At 44.1% G+C, this 21,495-nt stretch overlaps 1 protein-coding gene across 1 annotated transcript in view; it reads right to left on the reverse strand.

Annotated features, from left to right (window-relative positions):
• HTR2A (5-hydroxytryptamine receptor 2A) overlaps positions 1–21,495 on the reverse strand; it is a 777,564-nt gene that overhangs the window by 28,368 nt on the left and 727,701 nt on the right. The window lies entirely within an intron of this gene.

The following is a 21,495-nucleotide window of genomic DNA, read 5'->3' on the forward strand; positions in this document are numbered from 1 at the left end:
GTTCTGGAACCCACTACAAACATGTAACTGGCCTGAGTGTGCATTTTCTCCTGTAAGAGGTATTGCTACCTGCTGTCTGTAACACTGATGCCCACACAAAGGGAGGATGTCCATCACACAGGAAAGGTAAAGGGACCACGCCCACATGATGTAGGGATTTATAGTAGGTGGTTGCCATGACAGTGGTAATTGGAAGTACTACACAGCATGCTGCATGCAGGTAGCAAGTGGAGGACACTGAGTGGTGCAGAGGCCATCACCTGATCATGTGCATTACCTACCAAAGCCATGCTGCAATCTTTTCAGAACAGCTCAATCCATTTACTGGAGAGAGACTGAGAGAGAGAGAGAGAGAGAGAGAGATAGTGCAAGTGGAAGTGGAAGTGAAAGCCAAAGCCATAGCAAAAAATTAAATATAATTACAGCCAGCATAATATCCAGAACAGACATCATTCCCACAACAGGTATGCAAGGTATATATGCATGCAGTGTGGGAGGATGCTGTCCACATCACACCACAGCAGGCCACATGCATGTGGTCCTGGCCAGTCCCAGGAGGGGCCTGGTACCGGCGGACATTTGTCATCAGCAGGTGAGAGTAACACATCGAGGTCTGTACCTGGACATGCCCATGGAACCCCTGGCATGCACAGTGCATGTGTCCATGGCCAGAGGCAGTGAACTGCACACCCTGCCATGTATGGTCTGCAGCTGTCCATAAACACCTGTGTAGGGCAGCCACATGGCAGAACTGTGTGCATGCATACCCACACACTATACAAACACACGTAGGTCAATCCCATTTCTACACACACCACAGCATCACACTCAGCTCAACACAGTACACCTATCACCCACACACATTGTGTCAAATATATGGCCCACCCTCGGCCTCTGGAAAACCAGCATCACACTCTATACATATGATGATACCTGTGCCACATCCCTCTCATCCATACTATCAGTGCAGGGACAGGCTAATATGATTCTGATGCACATGGTAACTGTACTGCAGTGTACCATGGTACTGCAGTGTAATGAGTAAGGAGTAAAGTATAATGCATATATGGCAGGTAGTGTAGCCATCCAGCAATGATGCATTAAAGCTGTTAGTACCACTGGTGGGTTGTGGCCCCTATAATATTATCCATTTGTGCTGTAGGTGTACATGTGTCAGTACGAGGATGATCTGCAGTCATATTCCACAATGGGGTATGGCACTGTGGTGACACCATGGCTGTGACATATCTGGGGTACAGTTGAAAACATGTAACCGGTTACTGAAGCAGTTATTGATTGCATGTGCCACATTGACAGGTGACCCGCTGAGGTGTGTATGCCCTGCAACCTGATGTACACGCATCTACATACACACACACTGTTACTTGACAAAACTGGGACTAGACATCTACCTAGCTATGTAGTGATACTGAAGTGTGTGGCTGACATTGCACACACCACAAAGCGTTTAGGATGAGGTGTGTCCCAGGTTACATGTTACATGCAGAATATCCCCAGACATGTACAGTATGCTACTGTGGGATGTAATGGGTGTATATGGACAATACGTAGTGTGACATAACTTCATATACACATTAACAGACACATAACAGGCAGACACACATCTGAGATACCTGGGCCTATCCCTGCTAACTAACTTGACCATGTGTCCGATGTGTTACAGGTAGGCTGCACACAGCACATGCGTAACTAGCCTGGATTGTGGTATCGGTAACCTGTATGGTTGATGGTGACAGTGGTAACCATAACGTGGTACATGGGACATATACTGGGTGTCCCTTGGTGTAATGACAGTGTACACAGTACCCACATTCCCCAGTGGATATTGTACTCCCTGAAACCCATGATGACACTCTCCCATACCCACCATCACACATTGGCTGTGACTGCAGTACAACCCATAGTATACCCCAACAGTGGTACTACAGGGATATGCATCTAATGCACATGCCACATGCGTAGTAGGTTGTTGCATTGTCATGCCTCACCTATGGGCAGCAGCAACACTATCTGTACTACTGTGTGGCAATGGGCTTTGTCATAGGAGTGTGTGGCCTCAGAATGCTATACCTTACAGATATACGGACACGCACAACTACACACACATGCCAGAACACAATGGGTATCCCATGCCTATCACCCCATTTGTAAACCACTGTAGTGCTGGTACTGCAAGGCTCGTGTAGCCGGTATGAGGAGTGGCTTAACAGGTTACATGTATTGTTCCATACAGCAGCCGCCACAACTGACTATGGCAATGGGTGTTACATTGGTTGTAAAGGCCATCATGGAATTCCCAAATACTGGTGTGCTAACACACAGACACTGCTATACTCAGTCATGCACACATACACATGTGTCACTACAGGGGTGCATTGCTGCAGGTTGTCAAACCTGTGTACCTGGCTATTGTCCAAGGAGAGATGAGTTGTGTAGGGGTTGTGTGTACAGTGGTATCCTGCCACCTGCCAGGTGGCAGCAGGCAATCTATCGACAGTCACTACTTTGGTGATTTTCAGGGTGAGAATGACATGCATCAGCCAATCCTCCAGGTGCCTCTTGCACATAGCCAGTGAGGTGATCAAGTTGACATGTATGCAACATGCATTATAACACATGGTGAGTGTCTGTGATGGAGACCTGTACCCAAGCATGTTTTGTTGACTGTGGTAGTGTAGTGGTGGTACCATGGCATGTGGTGTGTACAGGGTAACATTTCCTTTATGTGCCAGGTCTTACACAGCTGGCCAGACATGTCAGTGTCAGTCAAGGTTAGGTTGCCTGTACATATCTCAGCTGGATACCTGCCATCTGCACATCTGTGCAGGGACTGACAATCATCAGATTGGCAAGTAGCTATACAATAGTATGAGTGTGTTGACAGATGTTTGACAACAATATGTATGCCATAACTACATGTCAGAAGCCCTCACTAACATGTGCTGTACTGATGGTAGTCTACAGTTACATTCCACATGTCGGATCATTACCCGGAAAGGGGTATATATTGTGACACAGTTCACACACCAGAGATACAACAGGGAGGCCTCAGTGTCCGGCTATGCCTGCAGGTGTGCCTGTTGTCAGTACTACAGTTAGCACTCTACTCTTGCCTGGGTAAGCATTGTCAACAGTAGTACTGCCATGATACACTACATGCCGGTGTGACAGCACATACCCTGGCCTAATACCCCTGTATGTAACACATTCACATGGATAACAGTGCTGGACAGGCCACATATATATCTGTGTCCCACACATGATACACACACCCCTTGCTACTGTGATGACAGCACGTAGGCGCATGCATTGTACATGGCATTACATACATTTATTACAGATGTGAATACCCTGCTATGTTATCAGACTGGGTGGTGTGACCTGGATACCAGGGCTAAGCCCTGCTTAGCAAGTATCAACATTGCTGCAATATAACAGCTGAGCTGATTTGCGCACTGGTAAGTGATACCTACACTGTGTAAGCACCTGTATGTTTACCCATAGCTTAGCACCATTTAGTTTAGAACAAACCCATGCAAACCCACTTATAACTGCTCATAACTGCCTTAACCACTCTGTATCTGACAGCCCTTATTCTGCCCAGCAACAAAATGAACAGCCCTTGCAGGTCTTGAACCCAGGACCCAGTACATTACATTCACAACACTTAACCACTACGTCATGACCACTGTGAACATAGCTATTGCTGTACCAATATAGCTGTCAATACACATATTGTGTAGTATTGAACAATTGGCTTTACTTCCTAAATTGTGTAGTCCTTGTTATTAATTTGACTGTTGCATCACATATGTTGTTTTATCATAATGTATACATAGCAGATACATATGGTGAGATACATCTGGGAGGGTATACACAACTGTGAGGTTTACACATGACAGGAATATGGTTATATACATATAATAGGTCTATATATGTCTACATGTACATACACATGCATACTCATACTTATGTCTGTATGCACATCTATGTAGTGCTACATATATATGGCCATGTGTACATCTCTTCGTATGTACACACACACACACACACACACACACATATATATATATATATATATATATATATATATATATATATGTATACATAAATGTATATATAGATATATGTATATATAGATATACGTATATGTATATATAGATATATGTATATATAGCTATATGTATGCACATCCTATATGTGTACAGATATGCCTAGTTATGTTGGTATATATGTAGATATCTAGAACTATATGTGCATACATATCTATTCTAATATACCTACTACTGTCAAAAAAAAAAAAAATATATATATATATATATATATATATATATATATATATGTAGATATCCATACGTATATGTGCATATGTATCTCTATCTGTATATGTGTAGACATATATTCCTCTGTATATACATATATCTGAGTGTTTATATGTATATCCATGTACATATACATATCCATCTATGTATGTCGATATGTATATGTGTATATATCTATCTATATAGATATCTGGATAATTATATATACATATATATTCACCATATGTCCTGAACATGGAGTGTAGCCCTACCTCAGCCCCTATAGTCCCAACTTTGTAGTGCAAGGGGGTGCAAGGTATGCATAGCAGGTATATTTGTAGACTGTTGCTACAGCAATAGGGATTGTCTTCAGAGACATGGTGTGTGTCGGAGGTCACATCTGCTTTTAACATGTGTGCCATTGGTTACTGACAGACATCCTAAAGACATCATAGCACAGTACCACTGCTAGCACGTAATGCTCCTGTGGACTACCGCAGAGATATTGGTCAATATATGTGGACAGTCTGACACACTCTGGACAGTCCAGAGGTATACAGAGAACCCCTTAGTGCAAGACATGTGAACCAAGCCTGACAATGTGGATGTTAACAGCCATGTAGATGGGTATAACACATACCTACTGGTATACATTTGCCCCCATAGGTTACGCATTCACACACCCCTGTCTGTCCTGACACATACTAACTGCTGGTGCAGAGGTGCCATGGTAACATACTACCCACTAGATATTGACATACATCTGTACAGCATCCCACTGCTCTGTCTGACATACATGACTGTTATGGTGGCCCGGCAGCAGTACATCTGGAAAGTATCTGGGCATGACATCTCACTGGCTAAGTACACTAAGCTGCTATGCATGTAACTAAGCACTGTGCAGGCTACAGGCAGACTGGCTCACCACTGGCCCACATTTCCTATGGGAGAATGCACATGTACCAGCATGTATAGCACGCTCTACAGGCATGTCACAGCACAGAGTATGATACACCTGTGTGAAAGTGCATAACCACAACCCAATGTGAACACAGCCGCAGCCACATTTGGTAAGCTGGCATAATATTACAGTATATGGACTATCTGTTCAACACCATCCTCATATGTGCCACTCACACACTAACCCTACATCATACCTCCCAACCATACCGAATTACTCGTTTTTTACCGAGTTTTGGGGTCTAAGTAATGGGGTGCCATGATTCCCTAGTGGCACCCCTTCATTTACAATTTTTTCCCAGTTTTTTTTAAATGTTATTTTTTCTTTCGTGTTTGAGCTGACGTCATCACGTGCGCGATGACGTCAGCTCTGTCAGCCTGTCGGAATTGAGCTCAAGGGCTCACGTACATGCATTGCTACTGTTTGAAAGAATTTGGATTTCCAGCTGTCTGCGAGTGGGAAGTACAGCATGGGTATAGTACTGCAGAGTGAATATTTCCAGAGTGGAATTAGTTCATGGCAAATGAGCTTTAAGGTATTTTTACAGTAGTTATTGTCTTCTCTGTCTAAGTGCAGCATGCAGACTCTGAGCTTTCATTTTGAATAATTAGCTAGCTCGTGAAATCAGCTTAGTCCAGGTATTTATTTTTGGATAGCTCTGTGTATTTTTCTGTAGTTATCTGCTGTGTAGCTTAATTTGGAGCAGAAGCTATCGTCTGTATTTTCTCTGCTGTGCTTTCACTGTAGCTTAAGCTTTAAGGTATTTTCCGCGTGTCTCTAAGACAGTGCAGCATGCAGAGCTGTCGTTTGAATAATTAGGTAGAGCAGTTATCATCTGTACTGACTTGAGCTTAAGCTTTAAGGTATTTCACAGCAGTTATCTGTATTTTCTCTGCTGCCATGTAGCTTAAGCTTTAAGGTACTTGTTCCTGTGTGTCTTTCTAAGACAGTGCAGCGTGCAGAGCTGTCGTTTGAATAATTAGCTAGGTAGAGCCGTTATTATCGTCTGTATTGAGCTAAGCTTTAAGGTATTTCAGAGCATATCATCTGCATTTTCTATGCTGCTGTGTAGCTTAAGCTTTAAGGTATTTCCTGTGTGTCTCTAAGAGCTCTTGTTTGAATAATTAGCTAGCTCGTATTTTCGGATATCTTGTCTGTATTTTCTCTCTGCTGTGTAGCTGCTTTTAAGGTATTTCAGAGCAGGGCTTAAGCTATTTCGGAGCAGTAATTAACTTTTGTTCTTTCTATATGGGCCTTCACTTGCATTAATGTTACACAAACTGTTATTTTCTCTATTTTTTGGTCCTCTGTGATACAATTTTCATTTTCAAATTGTACTAAATGTTAATAAAGACATTCCAGGGTAAAGGCTAATGCTACTTAGCCATGTGCTGTCTCACACAAATGTCTGTGGGAAGGATGGTATGCATGGAATCATTCAGCTGAGTAAATTAGCATGCTCTGCCACATTAAAGAATACAACCAAAATGCTGTATTTGCCCTGTAATAGCCAATAGGGAGACTGCATTTCATGCAGTACAAGGTAAAATAAAGCATGTGTTTATGCGTGCAGGGATATGAGTGGTCTTGAATAACCATGTGTGTGAGATTGCATGTCTACCTGGCTAATTACACCAGGGCATTAGGCAAGGAAATTATTTTTGCAGGGTGTGTGTGTGTAGACTTTTATGATGGAAATGTTCTGAATTGGTCAGTTTTGTCATTATTGGTTCATGCATTTTGTTTCATTCCAGGGCATTAGGCAAGGAAATTATTTTTGTAGGGTGTGTGTGTGTGTGTGTGTGTGTGTGTGTGTGTGTGTGTGTGTGTGTGTGTGTGTGTAGACTTTTATGATGGAAATGTTCTGAATTGGTCAGTTTTGTCATTATTGGTTCATGCATTTTGTTTCATTGTCTACTGAAAAAATGTTCAAAGAATAAATTTAAAATGCGCTCTGACTTAAATCTAACAAGTGTGCTGTATTATACAAGGAATATAATTTAATAAAGTCAGGAAGGTGCATCAAAGAACACGTACTTTTTTTGTGTGCAAGGGGCCTATGATTTGAAAACGGCCCAAAGGTAATCTTTATCCACCACTGGCCAAATGCATTTTCTTTGTGGTGATGGTTTCAATGTTTTTTCAATGAATGTGAGTTTCAAGGGTAGAGAAGTTTTAATGCCAAGTTTATTTTCATTGTGAGACAGTATTGCTTTATTTAGCAGATATCTGTTGGTGGTTGTGCATTCATTGTGCTATAAAATGTAAAAATAAAATCCAAATAATCATTGTAGAAGTAAAGCAGTATGCATGCACACACTAGTGTTTATGGTAAATGGGGTGAAATAGCCAGGTAATGGGACATTGGAATGGCTACAGGGCAGGGGGACTCTGGTGCCATATTTTGGTGGTCTGTTCTTCAGTTTGCATTTGAAAGCTGGCATCCCACAATTCCACCGGAGTGGGCGGGTTATGTAATTATGTATGCAAATTTTATGTTAATCAGCGTACAGATGTGTACCTATTTTGCATGGGTCTTGTCCAGATTTTTGATGTTTGTAGGTTGAGAGGTATGCCCTACATATACTGGGCCACTACACAGTGTGGTCCAATGCCTGTCTGTGGTATGGGACATGTGTGTGCTTGGCCCTACAGACATGTAAGCTGATAGGGCAATATACAGTGGAGCAGCATGTAACATCAGCTAGAACAGGACCAAGAACAATGACATCTACCACAGCCGGTACACAAGCCAAAGTGTTAACAATACACACAGTGTTGACTATCACCATAAGTACACAGACCTCAGTACTATACACACAACCACAGAATGTACAGGTTATGTCATAAAATACATCCCCCTACTATACATAACACTTGTAGCAGTCTGATATATCACTGTCTTGTTATCAGAAATAATGACACTAATCATGGTGTACAGCACATATGCACTTCTTACTGCATGAAATATATACAAAGGTTGACAGAGTTGTGGCTGGAGGCACATATACATGGCCAATATTGACATGTTGCTGTGATAACCTCATACATTTACTGTAGTAACAGGGTTTGTTGCAACATATGTCCTATGAGGAATATGAAGTCAGTATATCTCACGGCTGTCACCATCTACAGACTGCAATCCTTATACTACGTTGTGCAGTTCACAGATAGGTGCTCTGTGGGTAACACATGAAACAAAAGGCACCACACACTGCCCAGTCTGCAGATGACCCTACATATGGGGGTTTCCTCATAAACATAGCACTGACATGGCAAGCATTAAAACATGTAGGACAGACATATCCGCACACAACCTGTTAAACCAACATTACTCCAAATGCAGTATAGCAGCACTTACAGTCTGTAGTCAGCTCAGGCACATCCCCCCTCCTGTGTGTTGCCCTGTTTCCACAGTGTATGTTGTTGAGGTAGATCCCCAATCCATCTGAGATGCTGTTTGCCAAACAACAGACTGAGTCCCTGCTCACAGTGAATGTAAAGGCCCAACACCAACATGATGTTCCTAGATATTGGAGTGTGTTTCCATGCAATTGGCTATGGGAATGTTACCACAGCTGTTCCAAATGCAATCAGCAAGAGTAGGGCTGCAATTCATGCAGAGGCCATCAGCTGATCATGAGCATCACTTAAAATACACATGCTGCTGTCTAAGCAAAGCAGGCGTAAGTCTCCACATCCACCAGAGAGGGAGTGAGAGAAGCAGACAGAGGCAAAGAAAAGCCAGGGAGGGGTGGGAGAGTGAAACATAAGCATGTTTGTGTCACACACCTACCAGTACAGGGGGGTATCAAACCCCTGATGAATATGCAGTGCTATCACATGTCTATGCAGTTATTGGATGCATCACATAGGATACATTTTGAGGAGCCCTCAAAACATATATGTGCTGGTGAGTGACATCTGCAACAGGGATATGGTAGCTATAAGGTAGGTGTAGTACACGTGCTTGTCTGCATGAAAAGTTGCCAGCATCAACACAGCCACACTCTCACAAGGATGCACACAGACATTGACACACTTGGCAGGGCCAGGAATACAACTCATCACTAGTGAGACTGCCACAACACATTACTGTGCAGGTATCACATGCACCACAGGGGTCATACGGAGGTTATATGGGCAAATGGTATGTGGAGGTGTCTGACATCAGACAGCATGCTTCAGTATGCCAATGGGGGTTGTAGTGAGTGTGAATGTGGTCATATGCATCATACAACACACACACAGACACAGCGTGCCAGTACCGACATGCATGGTTGCATTGCTTCATGGGTGTGTAGTGGTCGACTGTGCCAGATGGCTATATAAGGCTAGGTGATGGGTATATCTTGGCATCAGGCCACATGACAATGGTCTGCATTGTGACTCAGAGGTGTAGTACCTGGATTTGACCACACAGGTGGGTACTGTATTCACCATCCAGTCACCTGGGTGATTATTGCATGTGGCCAATTCTGTGCATTGTTTGCCATGTATGTGTTCCTTAGTCCATGACATGGATGGTGTTTGGGATGTGCACACCTCCTACATGCATGTGCAGTGACATGTGGAACTGTACCAGGGGTGTCTGGCCCATGTTGTGTACACATATTGTTATCATCAGATGTGCCAGTCCTGGCCTCATGTGGCGGGAACTGTTAATGGATGTCAGGTTGACCCAGCACCTACACTGATAGCATGATACTGGTTTTCCCTGGTGTCAGTGGCATCTGTCCATACAGGGCATATTTTAAAGGCATGGTATGTTCTTTGTGGGTCACATTTGATGGCACCACAGGTGTTGCAGGTGTCCAGTGGGGAACATGGGGAAGGTGCACTGTCAGCATATACGTGCCTATTGGATTAATGGATGCAGTGCCATGCCCACTGTAGCCCACTGCAATCACACCATGGTTACTATCAGTGGGCAATATGCAGGGTCCTACCAACATAGTGGCTGTTGCCTAGGCAAGTGTGTGTGTGTGTGTGTGTGTGTGTGTGTGTGTGTGTATGAGGCATGGGTTGTGAGTGTTCTCTTGGTAATACTAGGGTTGCTCACTTTGTTCACCTGGCCTTGATGTCACATGTAGGGGTATAGATTTGCACCCCTGCCTCTTGGCTATTTCACATCTGTTATGCCTGTATGGTAGACATTGTGATATTTACTAGGGCCACCATGTATGAAATATGCAAAACCCTTTCCACATTGAGTCCAGTTGTTACACACTCTCAACCACCTCCACACAGGATATGAATTACAAACACAGGCACACACACACACTCACACACACACACACACACACACACACACACACACACACACACACACACACACACACACACACACACACCTGTCATGTCTGGGATTAGAAATCCTACCTAACTAGTTTATTGCACTACTCAATTATAGGATGAGCCATGGAGATTACTGGAGTACTCCTTCCCCAAAGTTTATTTCACAGTGAATGAATGACATCAGCAGGATTGCCAAAGTAGGGCATTTGAATTGTAGTGAGTGTGACTAGCCTAAAATGCATTGCTCCCTACACAGACATAGAAACACATACAAAACATCCACAACTGCCATGTGTGGGGATAGAACCCCTACCAGATTTCTATATCACACTACAGCATGAGACAGTTATTGGATGTACAGCTGGGACAACTGGATTGCTCCTTCACCAAAGGTGTATTTCACAGTGAATGACATCAGCAGCCTTGCCAGAGTAGGGCATTTGAATTGCTGGGAGTGTGAGTAGCCTAAAAAGCATTGCTCTCTACACAGACAGACACACATAGTTGCCAAGTCTGGGATTAGAACTCCAACTTAATTACTTTATCACACTACAACTGTACACAGTTATAGGACACACCATGGAGATTACAGGGCTACAGCATTCCGAAAGGTGTATTTCACAGTGAATTACATCAGCAGCCTTGCCAAAGTAGGGCATTTGAATTGTATTGCATGCGACTAGCCTAAAAAGCATTGCTTTCTACACAGACACACACGCTTGCCAAGTCTGGGATTAGAACTCCTACCTATTTTATCACACTACAGAAGTATGCAGTTTTAAGATGCATCATGGAGATTACTGGGCTACAACCTTCCCAGAGGTGTATTTCAAGGTGGATGACATCAGCAGCCTTGCCAAAGTAAGGCATTTGAATTGTAGGGAGTGTGAGTAGCCTAAAAAGCATTGCTCACTATACAGAGAGACACACACACACTTGCCATGCCTGGGATTTGAACTCCTACCTAACTAGTTTATCACACTACAGCAGTGCACAGTTATAGGACATGCCACGGAGATTGTTGGGCTGCAACCTTCCCAAAGGTGTATTTCAAGGTGGATGACCTCAGCAGCCTTGCCAAAGTAGTGCATTTGAATTGTAGGGAGTGTGACTAGCCTAAAAAGCATTGCTCTCTCTACACACACACACACACACACACACACACACACACACACACACACACACACACACACACACACACACACACACACACACACACACACACACTCACACTTGCCATGTCTGGGATTAGCACTCCTAGCTAACTAGTTTACCACACTACAGCAGTACGCAGTTATAGGACATGCCACAGAGATTACTGGGCTACAGCCTTCCCAAAGGTCAATTTCAAGGTGGATGACATCAGCAGCCTTGCTAAAGTAGGGCACTTGAATTGTAGGGAGTGTGACTAGCCTAAAAGGAATTGCCCTCTACACAGACAGAGACACACACACTTGCCATGTCTGGGATTAGAACTCCTACCTAACTAGTTTATTGCACTAGCACAGGATGCAGTTATAGGGCACACCACAGAGATTACTGGGCTACAACTTTCCCAAAGGTGTCTTTTAAAGTGGATGACCTCAGCAGGCTTGTCATAGTAGGGCTATGGGGAGGGCAGTGTGTGTGCATGGGCCATAACCCATTTATCTAGAGGTTGACACACCACATGCAGGCACACGCAGGGTTATATTCCACAGGTACATGTATACAGCTGCTAGATGACTACGTCCTTGTACAGTCATGTTGCACAGCTAGCACTTGCACCACATAGTCTATAATGCTGACAGATACCGGTGGCTAGTATCTACAGTGAGTGACATCTGAACCTCATCTGTTTGTAGCCATTTGGCTTTGTGCTGGGTGGGACAGGCCTCATAATGGATGGCACCTTGTCACAGTCACTCTCTTCCACACATCTATGTATGTCTACTTTTGGCTTATTATAATGTGTTGTCCTTGGATATATGTCTGTATTCCTATCCACACTGTGTGCAAAGCATGAGTGGTGCATACTGAGGAGTGTCTGCACTAACATCTGCAAATGCAAGACATGTCTGGTCTACTGTTGCTTGCAGACATGGGTTTCATTTGTTTAGGCGTGTGAGCATGCCCAGTATGTCCTTGTGTGTTGAATGTGTCGATCAATTCCAGGTAGTTTGTACCCCAGTGCAGACCTTTGTGTTTTACACCTACAGGTAGCCCCCTGTTTCTGCAGGGTGTCCGTCGATCATTTGGCAATATGGGGACAAAGTGTGCAGGGGATAGTGTGTACTGTAGGGGATTGTGTCTGTGCTGCTTCTGCTACATGATACTGGTGTTAGCAGAGATATTCAGATATGTGTGTTGTTATACACTGTGATGTTTTATGTCCTCAAGTACTATCAGGTGAACATTCTTGCTCACAGTGATGTCCTGGTGGACAAGGATGACTGCAGCTATGTTTGGTATTGTGGGCAGATGCCTACATATTCATGGTAGGTTATACCATCCTAAAGGGGGAGCTGCAGACACTTGTTAATGGGTCTGTGTATCCAGTTCAGCACCTTGGTACAGTACTGGCAGAGGATCCCATGTTTGTATATCCAGCAACATGACAGTATGGCCTTATATTGCTATGGCTACACCTCACAGCTGTACAGATTCGTACAGGTTACCCAGAAGCAGGGGCCATGATTTAAGACATTACCCTTATTGTGGTGTACAGGCAGGTATGCAGCCATCCGTTTATGTATTTACAGCCAGGAATAGTGTGTGCACACAGCTTTGTGTTGGACCTTGCACATTCCGTGCTGCCCACGCTCCCAACCACAATTATTCTATCCTCTTCCTTACATTATGCATACATTCTATGATACTTTCCCTAAGGTTATCACCCCATCACAGCTGTGTGTTGGTGTTAGTCCACAGTTCATGCAGTAGAACATGGTGGACATGTTACTGTCGTTTGTCCACATGGCCTTGCATATTGCTTATGTGGAGTATGTTGTGTTGTTATTTGGGTGTCCATGACATAACATGCATTGGCAGTATGTGTGAGACACAGGCCCTTGGCAGAGGCCTGTGGGCCACTAGCTGTTGATGCAGGCCAGATGTGGCAGGTCATTGCATTCTGTCTGTCCTGTAGTCTCAGATTGCCATACAGTATATTCCCCTGGGGTGGCAGGGTAGGTGTGCTAGGTGTTCATGCCAATACCTTCTACCAGTCTTGTTCAGGTGGTGTGGATGCTGGCAGGGTGCTACCTACAGCTAGTGACACACCTGCATCGTACACCTGCACTGCATGTTGCATTCTTTCACTATTGCCATATACAGGTGGGGTCATATTTTACCCATTCCCCACAACAGGGGTACAACCAGAGAGGTACCTGTGGTTAGTGTTTGCGTGAGCTGGGTGCATGTGTGCTATGGACACTACTTGCATCTGACACACAGATATGCATTGGGAATTCCAGTTATGCTTGCATGTGCAGGTACATCAGCTGTTTCCTAATACATCAGTCCTACCTCCTTTGTGATCTATGAGTGTTTGGGCAGACAACACCAGTATCCCCTAATACAGGACCAGATAATGTGATGCATACCTGTATGTACTATTCCAAGGGTATGTCCAGTTCAAGTGACATAATATATACTGTATGTCTGGGGTACTTTCTCTTTTGTACTGCTTGTATATCTAGCCCAACAGCCATGCAATGTCAGTCTTTCAGATGGTGACAAATATTACCACCTTACATTTACAATGGCTTACTGCTAGCTTGTTTTATACTGGTAGATATTGTGTTTGGCACTGCAGTTGTGAGGACTTGTCCCTGTCATCAGCAGTAGTGGGCAATGGCCACCAGGTCTTACCTCAACATGCATACATACTGACCACTCTCACACAATATGAAACACACACCAACCTAAGATACACATACCTGCATATTGTGCAGATGCTACAACCTATCCTGCTACCTTGGCCACCTCTGTGCATCTGTGCTCCACTGGTATTATACCTACGCATACATGTTACTACATTTCTACATAGGTTTGTGAGGGGGCACACCTGACTGTTAAAACATGTGCACGTAGGATTGGGGGCCCACACCAGACCATTACTACATTTCTAAACAGGTTTGGGGGGGCGCACCTTACTTTTACTACATTTCTATGTAGGGTTGGGGGAGAACACCTGACTGTTTCTGCATTCCTACACAGGATTGTGGAAGGGGGGCACAACTGCCTGTTACTACATTTCTACGCTGGGTTGGGAGAAGGGGCACACATGACTGTTCCTACATTTCTACATAGGATTGTGAGGGGACTGATCTGACTGTTTCTACAGTTCTACACAGGATTGGGGGGGGCACACCTGACTATTCCTATATTTCTTCACAGGATTGTGGGGGCACACCTGACTGTTTCTACATTACTACACAGGATTGGGGAGGCACACCTGACTTTTACTACATTTCTACACAGGATTATGGGGGACACACCTGACTGTTACTACATTTCTACACAGGATTGGGGGGCACACCTGACTGTTTTTACATTTCTACATAGGATTGGGGGGCACACCTGACTGCTACTACATTTCTACAAAGGATTGTGGGGGGGCACACTTGACTGTTACTACATTTCTACACAGGATTGGGGGAGCACACCTGACTGTTTTTACATTTCTGCGTAGGATGGGTGGGGTACACCTGACACTCGTACACATTTGCTATGACTGTACTGGTATGTCAGGTACTCCATTTCATTCTGTATCCTAACCTATCATGCTGACTAGAAGCATATCAGTGTACTACAGGTCTTAGATTTGATTTACCTACATATCACTTTCTGACTTCCTACCCTTCAGAACTAACATCCCACTGCCTGACCTGCTATAGTCTGTCTGTGTAGGCCTGAGGGGGTTACCCATAGGCATCATTCAGAGGCCATTTCACAGCCTTTGTTTGTATTTGTCTACACCTGTCCTGCTGGCTGAGACTGGTGTTGGGTATGTGAACATCCCTGACTGGCATGTGTGAGTCATATGGACTTTTTTTAAAGTTGTTTCAGGTTTCAACTTTGTTACTTCAGAAGTTAACTTGTGACTGTTTCTGCCATTTCACACTGAGCTAATCGGAGGAAGTCCGAGGAAGGGCTCTGAGTTAACTAATCGGTGATATATAACATTAAGTATCCTGTTTTTTGCTTATTTCTGAGTTATTTATAGCACTTTTATTTTACTCACTGTGTGTGAGGTATTAAGTAGAATTATTTACAATTGTTAAGCATCTGGTTGGGTTTGTTTGTTGTGATTTCCTGCTGGGAGTGTATCATATAACTTGTTTGCATTTAAAAGCATTCTGTAGAGTCTCCTTGATCCTTTATCTGTTTAAACATTTATGCAGTTTTTTCTACCTAAATAGTGTTGGTAGTGTAGCATTGTCCATATTCAGGCTTGGGTTTTGGGCCTATTTGTTTGTTAGTAGAGGCTGTGTGTCTAAACACATGTCCCAGGCCATCATAGCTTAGCCAAAGGCAGTATAGCATTTCAGTGAGAGTGAATTGTTTGTGGTCATTGGCTGACTGGGGTTGCCTGGACTACACCTTGGAGAAAGCACCTCATTGGTTCTTTCAAGCCTTTTTTAAAGTTGTTTCAGGTTTCAACTTTGTTACTTAAGAAGTTAACTTGTGACTGTTTCTGTCATTTCACACTGAGCTAATTGGTGGAAGTTGGAGGAAGGGCTCTCAGCTAACTAATCTGTGATATTTAACAATAAGTATCCTGTTTTTTGCTTATTTCTGAGTTATTTATAGCACTTTTATTTTACTCACTGTGTGTGAGGTATTAAGTCGAATTTTCTACAATTGTTAAGCATCTTGTTGGGTTTGTTTGTTCTGATTTTTGTTTCCCACTCTCCCTCCCTCTTGGTATCCTGTTTTTATACTTGGTGGCTTTGCAGCTGCCTGCCCCTACTGTAAATTTGATCTGGGACACTCCTCTCAGACTAGTGTCATTACCTCATTCTACCTATTCCAGGGAGAACATTTGAGAAGGCCAACTCAGTTAGCATCTGCTCCTCTTTTCCCCTTTCCACTTTACAAAAAAAAAATGTTCTAAGCTTGTTTCCTGCCTTTCCTATAAGTTGTCTAGTCCAGATACAGATTTGCTGTATCCAGGACTGTTTGTAAGCTTCTAAGCCCCCAAGCCTTTCTGTGTTGGAGGGAAGCCTTCTAGCTTAATTTTGTTTCTTAGAACTAACCAGTTTTCTAGTTTCAGTACTCAAATCTGTTTTACCAACATTAGCATTCGGTATTCCACATCAGAGGTCAATTCCTCGTTGGTCAGATCCGACCACAAGCAAATCACCCTAGACATCCACATTCCACCCCCACCCCCCCATTAGGGAAACCACCATAAATAAATTCTCCAAAGCCAACTTCACGCTTCTTAAGACAGAAGTAGCAAACTTCATGACAACCATGCTGACGGACAATAGAGGTACGACTGCTGAATCTTATACAATTGCACTTTATAAGCACTTACATGAGTGCATGGATCATGCAATCCCTAACAGAACCAAGATGCTATCCTCCAAAAAAGGAAGCCAATCTGGTGGTCCCCTGCTGTAAACAAACTCTGCAACAGAAGAAAGAAAGTGTTGCAAAAAAGAGTAAAATCCCATGATTGGAGGAACTCCATGGTCAGCCTCAGTAAGAAGCTGAGATCCCTCATAAAATCCTCCAAAGCTAGTTATGAAAACGAAACCGCCACTGATTCTAAAGACAACCACAAAGCATTCTATAGCTATGTCAAGAATCTCAATGGCAACACTCAGATCTGCTCTGAGTTACTTCACAATGGCACTAAATATACAGAACCAACTGATATTGCCAACATCCTGGCAGATAGGTTCAGTGCTAACTTTACCCCTCTCTCATCCCCTAAAGGGCCCATCTCTATACAGGAAGAATGCAAAGTACCTATAATCACGGCTGCACAGTTAAAGAACACACTCTCTAAAGCCAAGAACACAGCATCCATGAGACCTGACAACATCCCAGGCGGCATTCTACATGAACTACAGAACAAACTGGCACCCCACCTAAGTACCATGTTCAATCATAGCCTCACCTCAAGCTTTTTGCCCACTGAATGGCACACAGCAATGGTTATCCCACTCCACAAAGGGGGAGCCACCACTGACCCTGGGAACTACCGCCCCATTAGCCTGATGAACCTGGTCTGTAAGGCTATGGAGCGTATCATCATGGAACTTATAAACAATGACATTGGTATTCTCCAAACTCTGGACCCTACTCAGTTTGGATTTGTAAAAGGCAGATCATGTCTCCTAAACCTGATAGACTTCTTTGAAGCGGTCACTAAAGGCGTAGATGAGGGTAAGGTGGTTCACACAGCCTATCTAGATCTCGCAAGGCTTTTGACACCTTCCCCCACTCTGGAATTATAGACAAACTCACTAAACTAGGTATAAATCCCTATGTCACAAGATGGGTTGCCAACTGGCTCACTGGCAGAACCCACACTGTGAAAGTAGCAGACTCTCAATCCAACGTCAGACCAGTGACAAATGGAGTACCACAGGGTTCAGTCCTAGGTCCTCTCCTGTTTGGTATCTACTTCTCTGAAGTACAGGCTAACACAGAAGGTCTTTGGCTAACAAAGTTCACAGATGACTGCAAACTAGGAGCCATAATCAAAACTCCTAACGATGTGGACATCCTACAAAAGGACCTCACTGAGACAAATGCCTGGTGTCAAAGCCATGGCCTCAAGCTCAATGACAAAAAGTGCATTGTCATCCCTTTTGGTAAAAACTCTGTACCCATGAACTACCACATAGGTGGTAGTCTACTTAACACCTAAAGTGTGATAAGAGACCTTGGGACACAGGTGGACTGTAGTCTCTCCTTTGATAATCACATTGCCACAGTAGTCAGGAAATCCTTCTTTGTGGCACACCTCATCACAAAAGGTTTCTCATACAGGAAAAAAGAGATCATTGTTCCCCACTACTCATCACTCATTAGACCCTTTATAGAGTACAATGCCCTTTTTGGTATGTACCTCACAAGACATCTACAACAACTGGAAAGGCCACAGAAATACCTCACAAAGAGGATTACTGGCCTCAAACAGATGCCCTACTCAGACCATCTCAAAAAACTCCAACTTTACTCTGTTGCATATCGCCTACTCAGAGGCGATCTCTGCCTAACATACAAAGCCATGTGAAACCCGGAGCTGTTGGACATGCTCCATGTAAAGAAATCCCAATCCCTCTGAGCTACACACTCTAGGGACCTAAACCTTGTCACCACAATAAACAGAACATGCTGGAGGGATAGATTCCTGTCCCAGAGACTTCCCATACTCTGGAACAAACTACCTATCTATATCAAACAAAGCTCCTCATTAGCACTCTTCAAGAAAAATCTTGATGATTGGATGGGAGATAGGAAATTCACTCCAGGGATCACTTCTGTGGCTCTGCTTGACAGGGGCACAGGAAAATAATTTTCTTGGGTGGCAAAAGCCAGGGTACTGTTTGGCTAGGCTTATATAGGCCCTAGGGCCAATAGCCTAGTACATACCTAGGAACCTATGAACATGTGACCCAGCACATTTCCTGCAGTGGGTTTTGTCTCCCTGTGTAGTACTGGCTACTATGGTGGCACCAGTATTTGTTACAGATCTCATGGTGCCACTATAGGTGTCTACTATCTGCTGGCATACCATTCAGCCACCCAATTCCCTTGCATGCTCACATCCATACTATAGATATAGGTAATGACACATTCTATTCCATTCGGCAATTGGTAGGTTGAGTGACTTACCTTGTGGGTGTCCGAGTATTGAGGGTGGTGCTACAGGGCTGCCTATGTCGGATGCACACAGTACACTCTCTATACATGGTTGAGCACAGGTAGTGTCATATTTGGCATCCCTTTTACTGTATGTGAGAGTCAGAGAGAGGTGTTATTCCATGGGTCCCTCCTGTGTCAGTGTATGTGGTATGCGTTGCCTCTTTCTTTGCCAAGGCCAGGGCATACTGGGCATGCCTCCTTCTGCCTACTGGAGCAGGCTCAGGTTGTTCCTCCTCCAAGTCACTCTGTGCCTGTGCAGGCTTTGGCAATGGTGGGGGGCTGTGTGGGCTTGCCCTGTGCTGTTCCTGCTGCAACTGTTTCCGCAGGATCATATTGTGTAGCATGGCACATACAATGACAATGCTGGTACATGTAGCTGGTGAGTATTGCAAGGCTCCACCCGATGTGTCCAGACACCGGCACTGTGACTTGAGCATCCCAAACACATGCTCTATTATAATTCTGGTTTGTGCGTATGCCTCATTATGGAGTTCTTGTTTGGGTGTGTGTGCATTTCTGATGGGTGTCATCAGCCATGGCTCCAGGGTGTATCCACATCCCCCACTAGGTGACTGTAAGGGATGTCCCCACTGGCAAATCTGTGGTACAGCTGCATCAGATGCCAGATGTGGGAATTGTGATAGCTTCCAGGGCAGCCAGCACACACATTCATTATTATGCTCTGGGCATAGCATATGACCTGGCAGTTGATGGAGGGGAAGCCCTTGCGGTTGATGTAGACCCTACATCGCTCACTGGGTGGTGCTTTGATGCATATGTGCGTGCAGTCTATTGCATCCACTACCTCAGGGTATTCTGCTATTTGGTGGAACAGTTGCATATTGCTGGCCAATGCCTCACGGGTGTCAGGGAAATATACATGCTCACCGACATGTGCTGACATGGCATACAGGAACTGGTGGAGTACCCTGGATGCTGATGCCTGTGAGATCCCCATCATATCCCCAGTTGGCCTTTGGAAGGTACCTGTAGCTAGTATTCTTAGGCCTACACATACCTTAGTATCCACTGGGATGGGTTCCCCTCTGTTAGTTCTGTGTCAGGCGTTGCCGGCACAGCTCAACAATTTGCTGTAGGAGGTCCCTGTCCACCTTATAGCTCTCCACTATCTCCAGCTCATGTAGCCCCTGGTAGGTTACCCTGGGTCTATATACTCTTCTCTGTCTCCTCACTTTGCATTGCATTAGTCATTTGCATAGGATTGCCTGCTAATGCATAGTTACATATCTCACACTGAGCCTCCCCCCTTAGCAACCACTACTCACTGGCCATGTTGTCTTCTGCCTGCCATTGACTATAATGGCAGAATAGTGATTTTAGTTAGATTGCTTATTTTAGGTTTATTTTCTTATTTTCCCTCCGATCTCGTATGCGTGCTGCTGCCCTACACTTAAACGGCCAAGATAGGCTAAAAAAAATAAAAGTTGATTTTTTTTTCAGCTATTTTCAATGCCAAGGGCCTTATACTTGGCCATAGGCATGCTTCCTAAATGATATGCACCCTTTATTTGGAGCTGTCACTGCTCCATTTTGGAATTTGCAGAAATGTACTCTGTTACAGGCAGAGTACATTTCTGCAGATTACACTAATCCTGCATGGCCAGTTTCCAGCTTCCTGGGTTGGAAATTCACCTGATTTGCATAGAATTCTCCTGCAAATGGGGTAATTTGCATACAGGGGGCTGTGTCCTTGCAGGACTAGTGCAGGAGCGCTCGTGCACGCCCCTACAGGCTATTCCTGGATCGCACAGCAGACATATTGCCTACTAGAGCTACTGCACTACTCCTGCACACTGTGCAAGGCTTGCAGAATCCAGGGGAATGTAACCAGTAAGTGCTTTCATTCAAAATTAACTTCTTCAGCCCAAGTCACAATACTTTCTCTATCATTAATACCTGGAAAAGCACATGCATTCAGCCTAACTTGCCAGCAATATTCCTTCCAGTCAAGGTCATCCTCAACATCCCACCTATACTAATAATTTTTCACTTGATCTAAAGGAAAATTTGCTATTATTATCA

Source organism: Protopterus annectens, chromosome 5.part0, assembly GCF_019279795.1.
Source record: "Protopterus annectens isolate FY-2018-M chromosome 5.part0, PAN1.0, whole genome shotgun sequence".
NCBI lineage: Eukaryota > Metazoa > Chordata > Ceratodontiformes > Protopteridae > Protopterus > Protopterus annectens.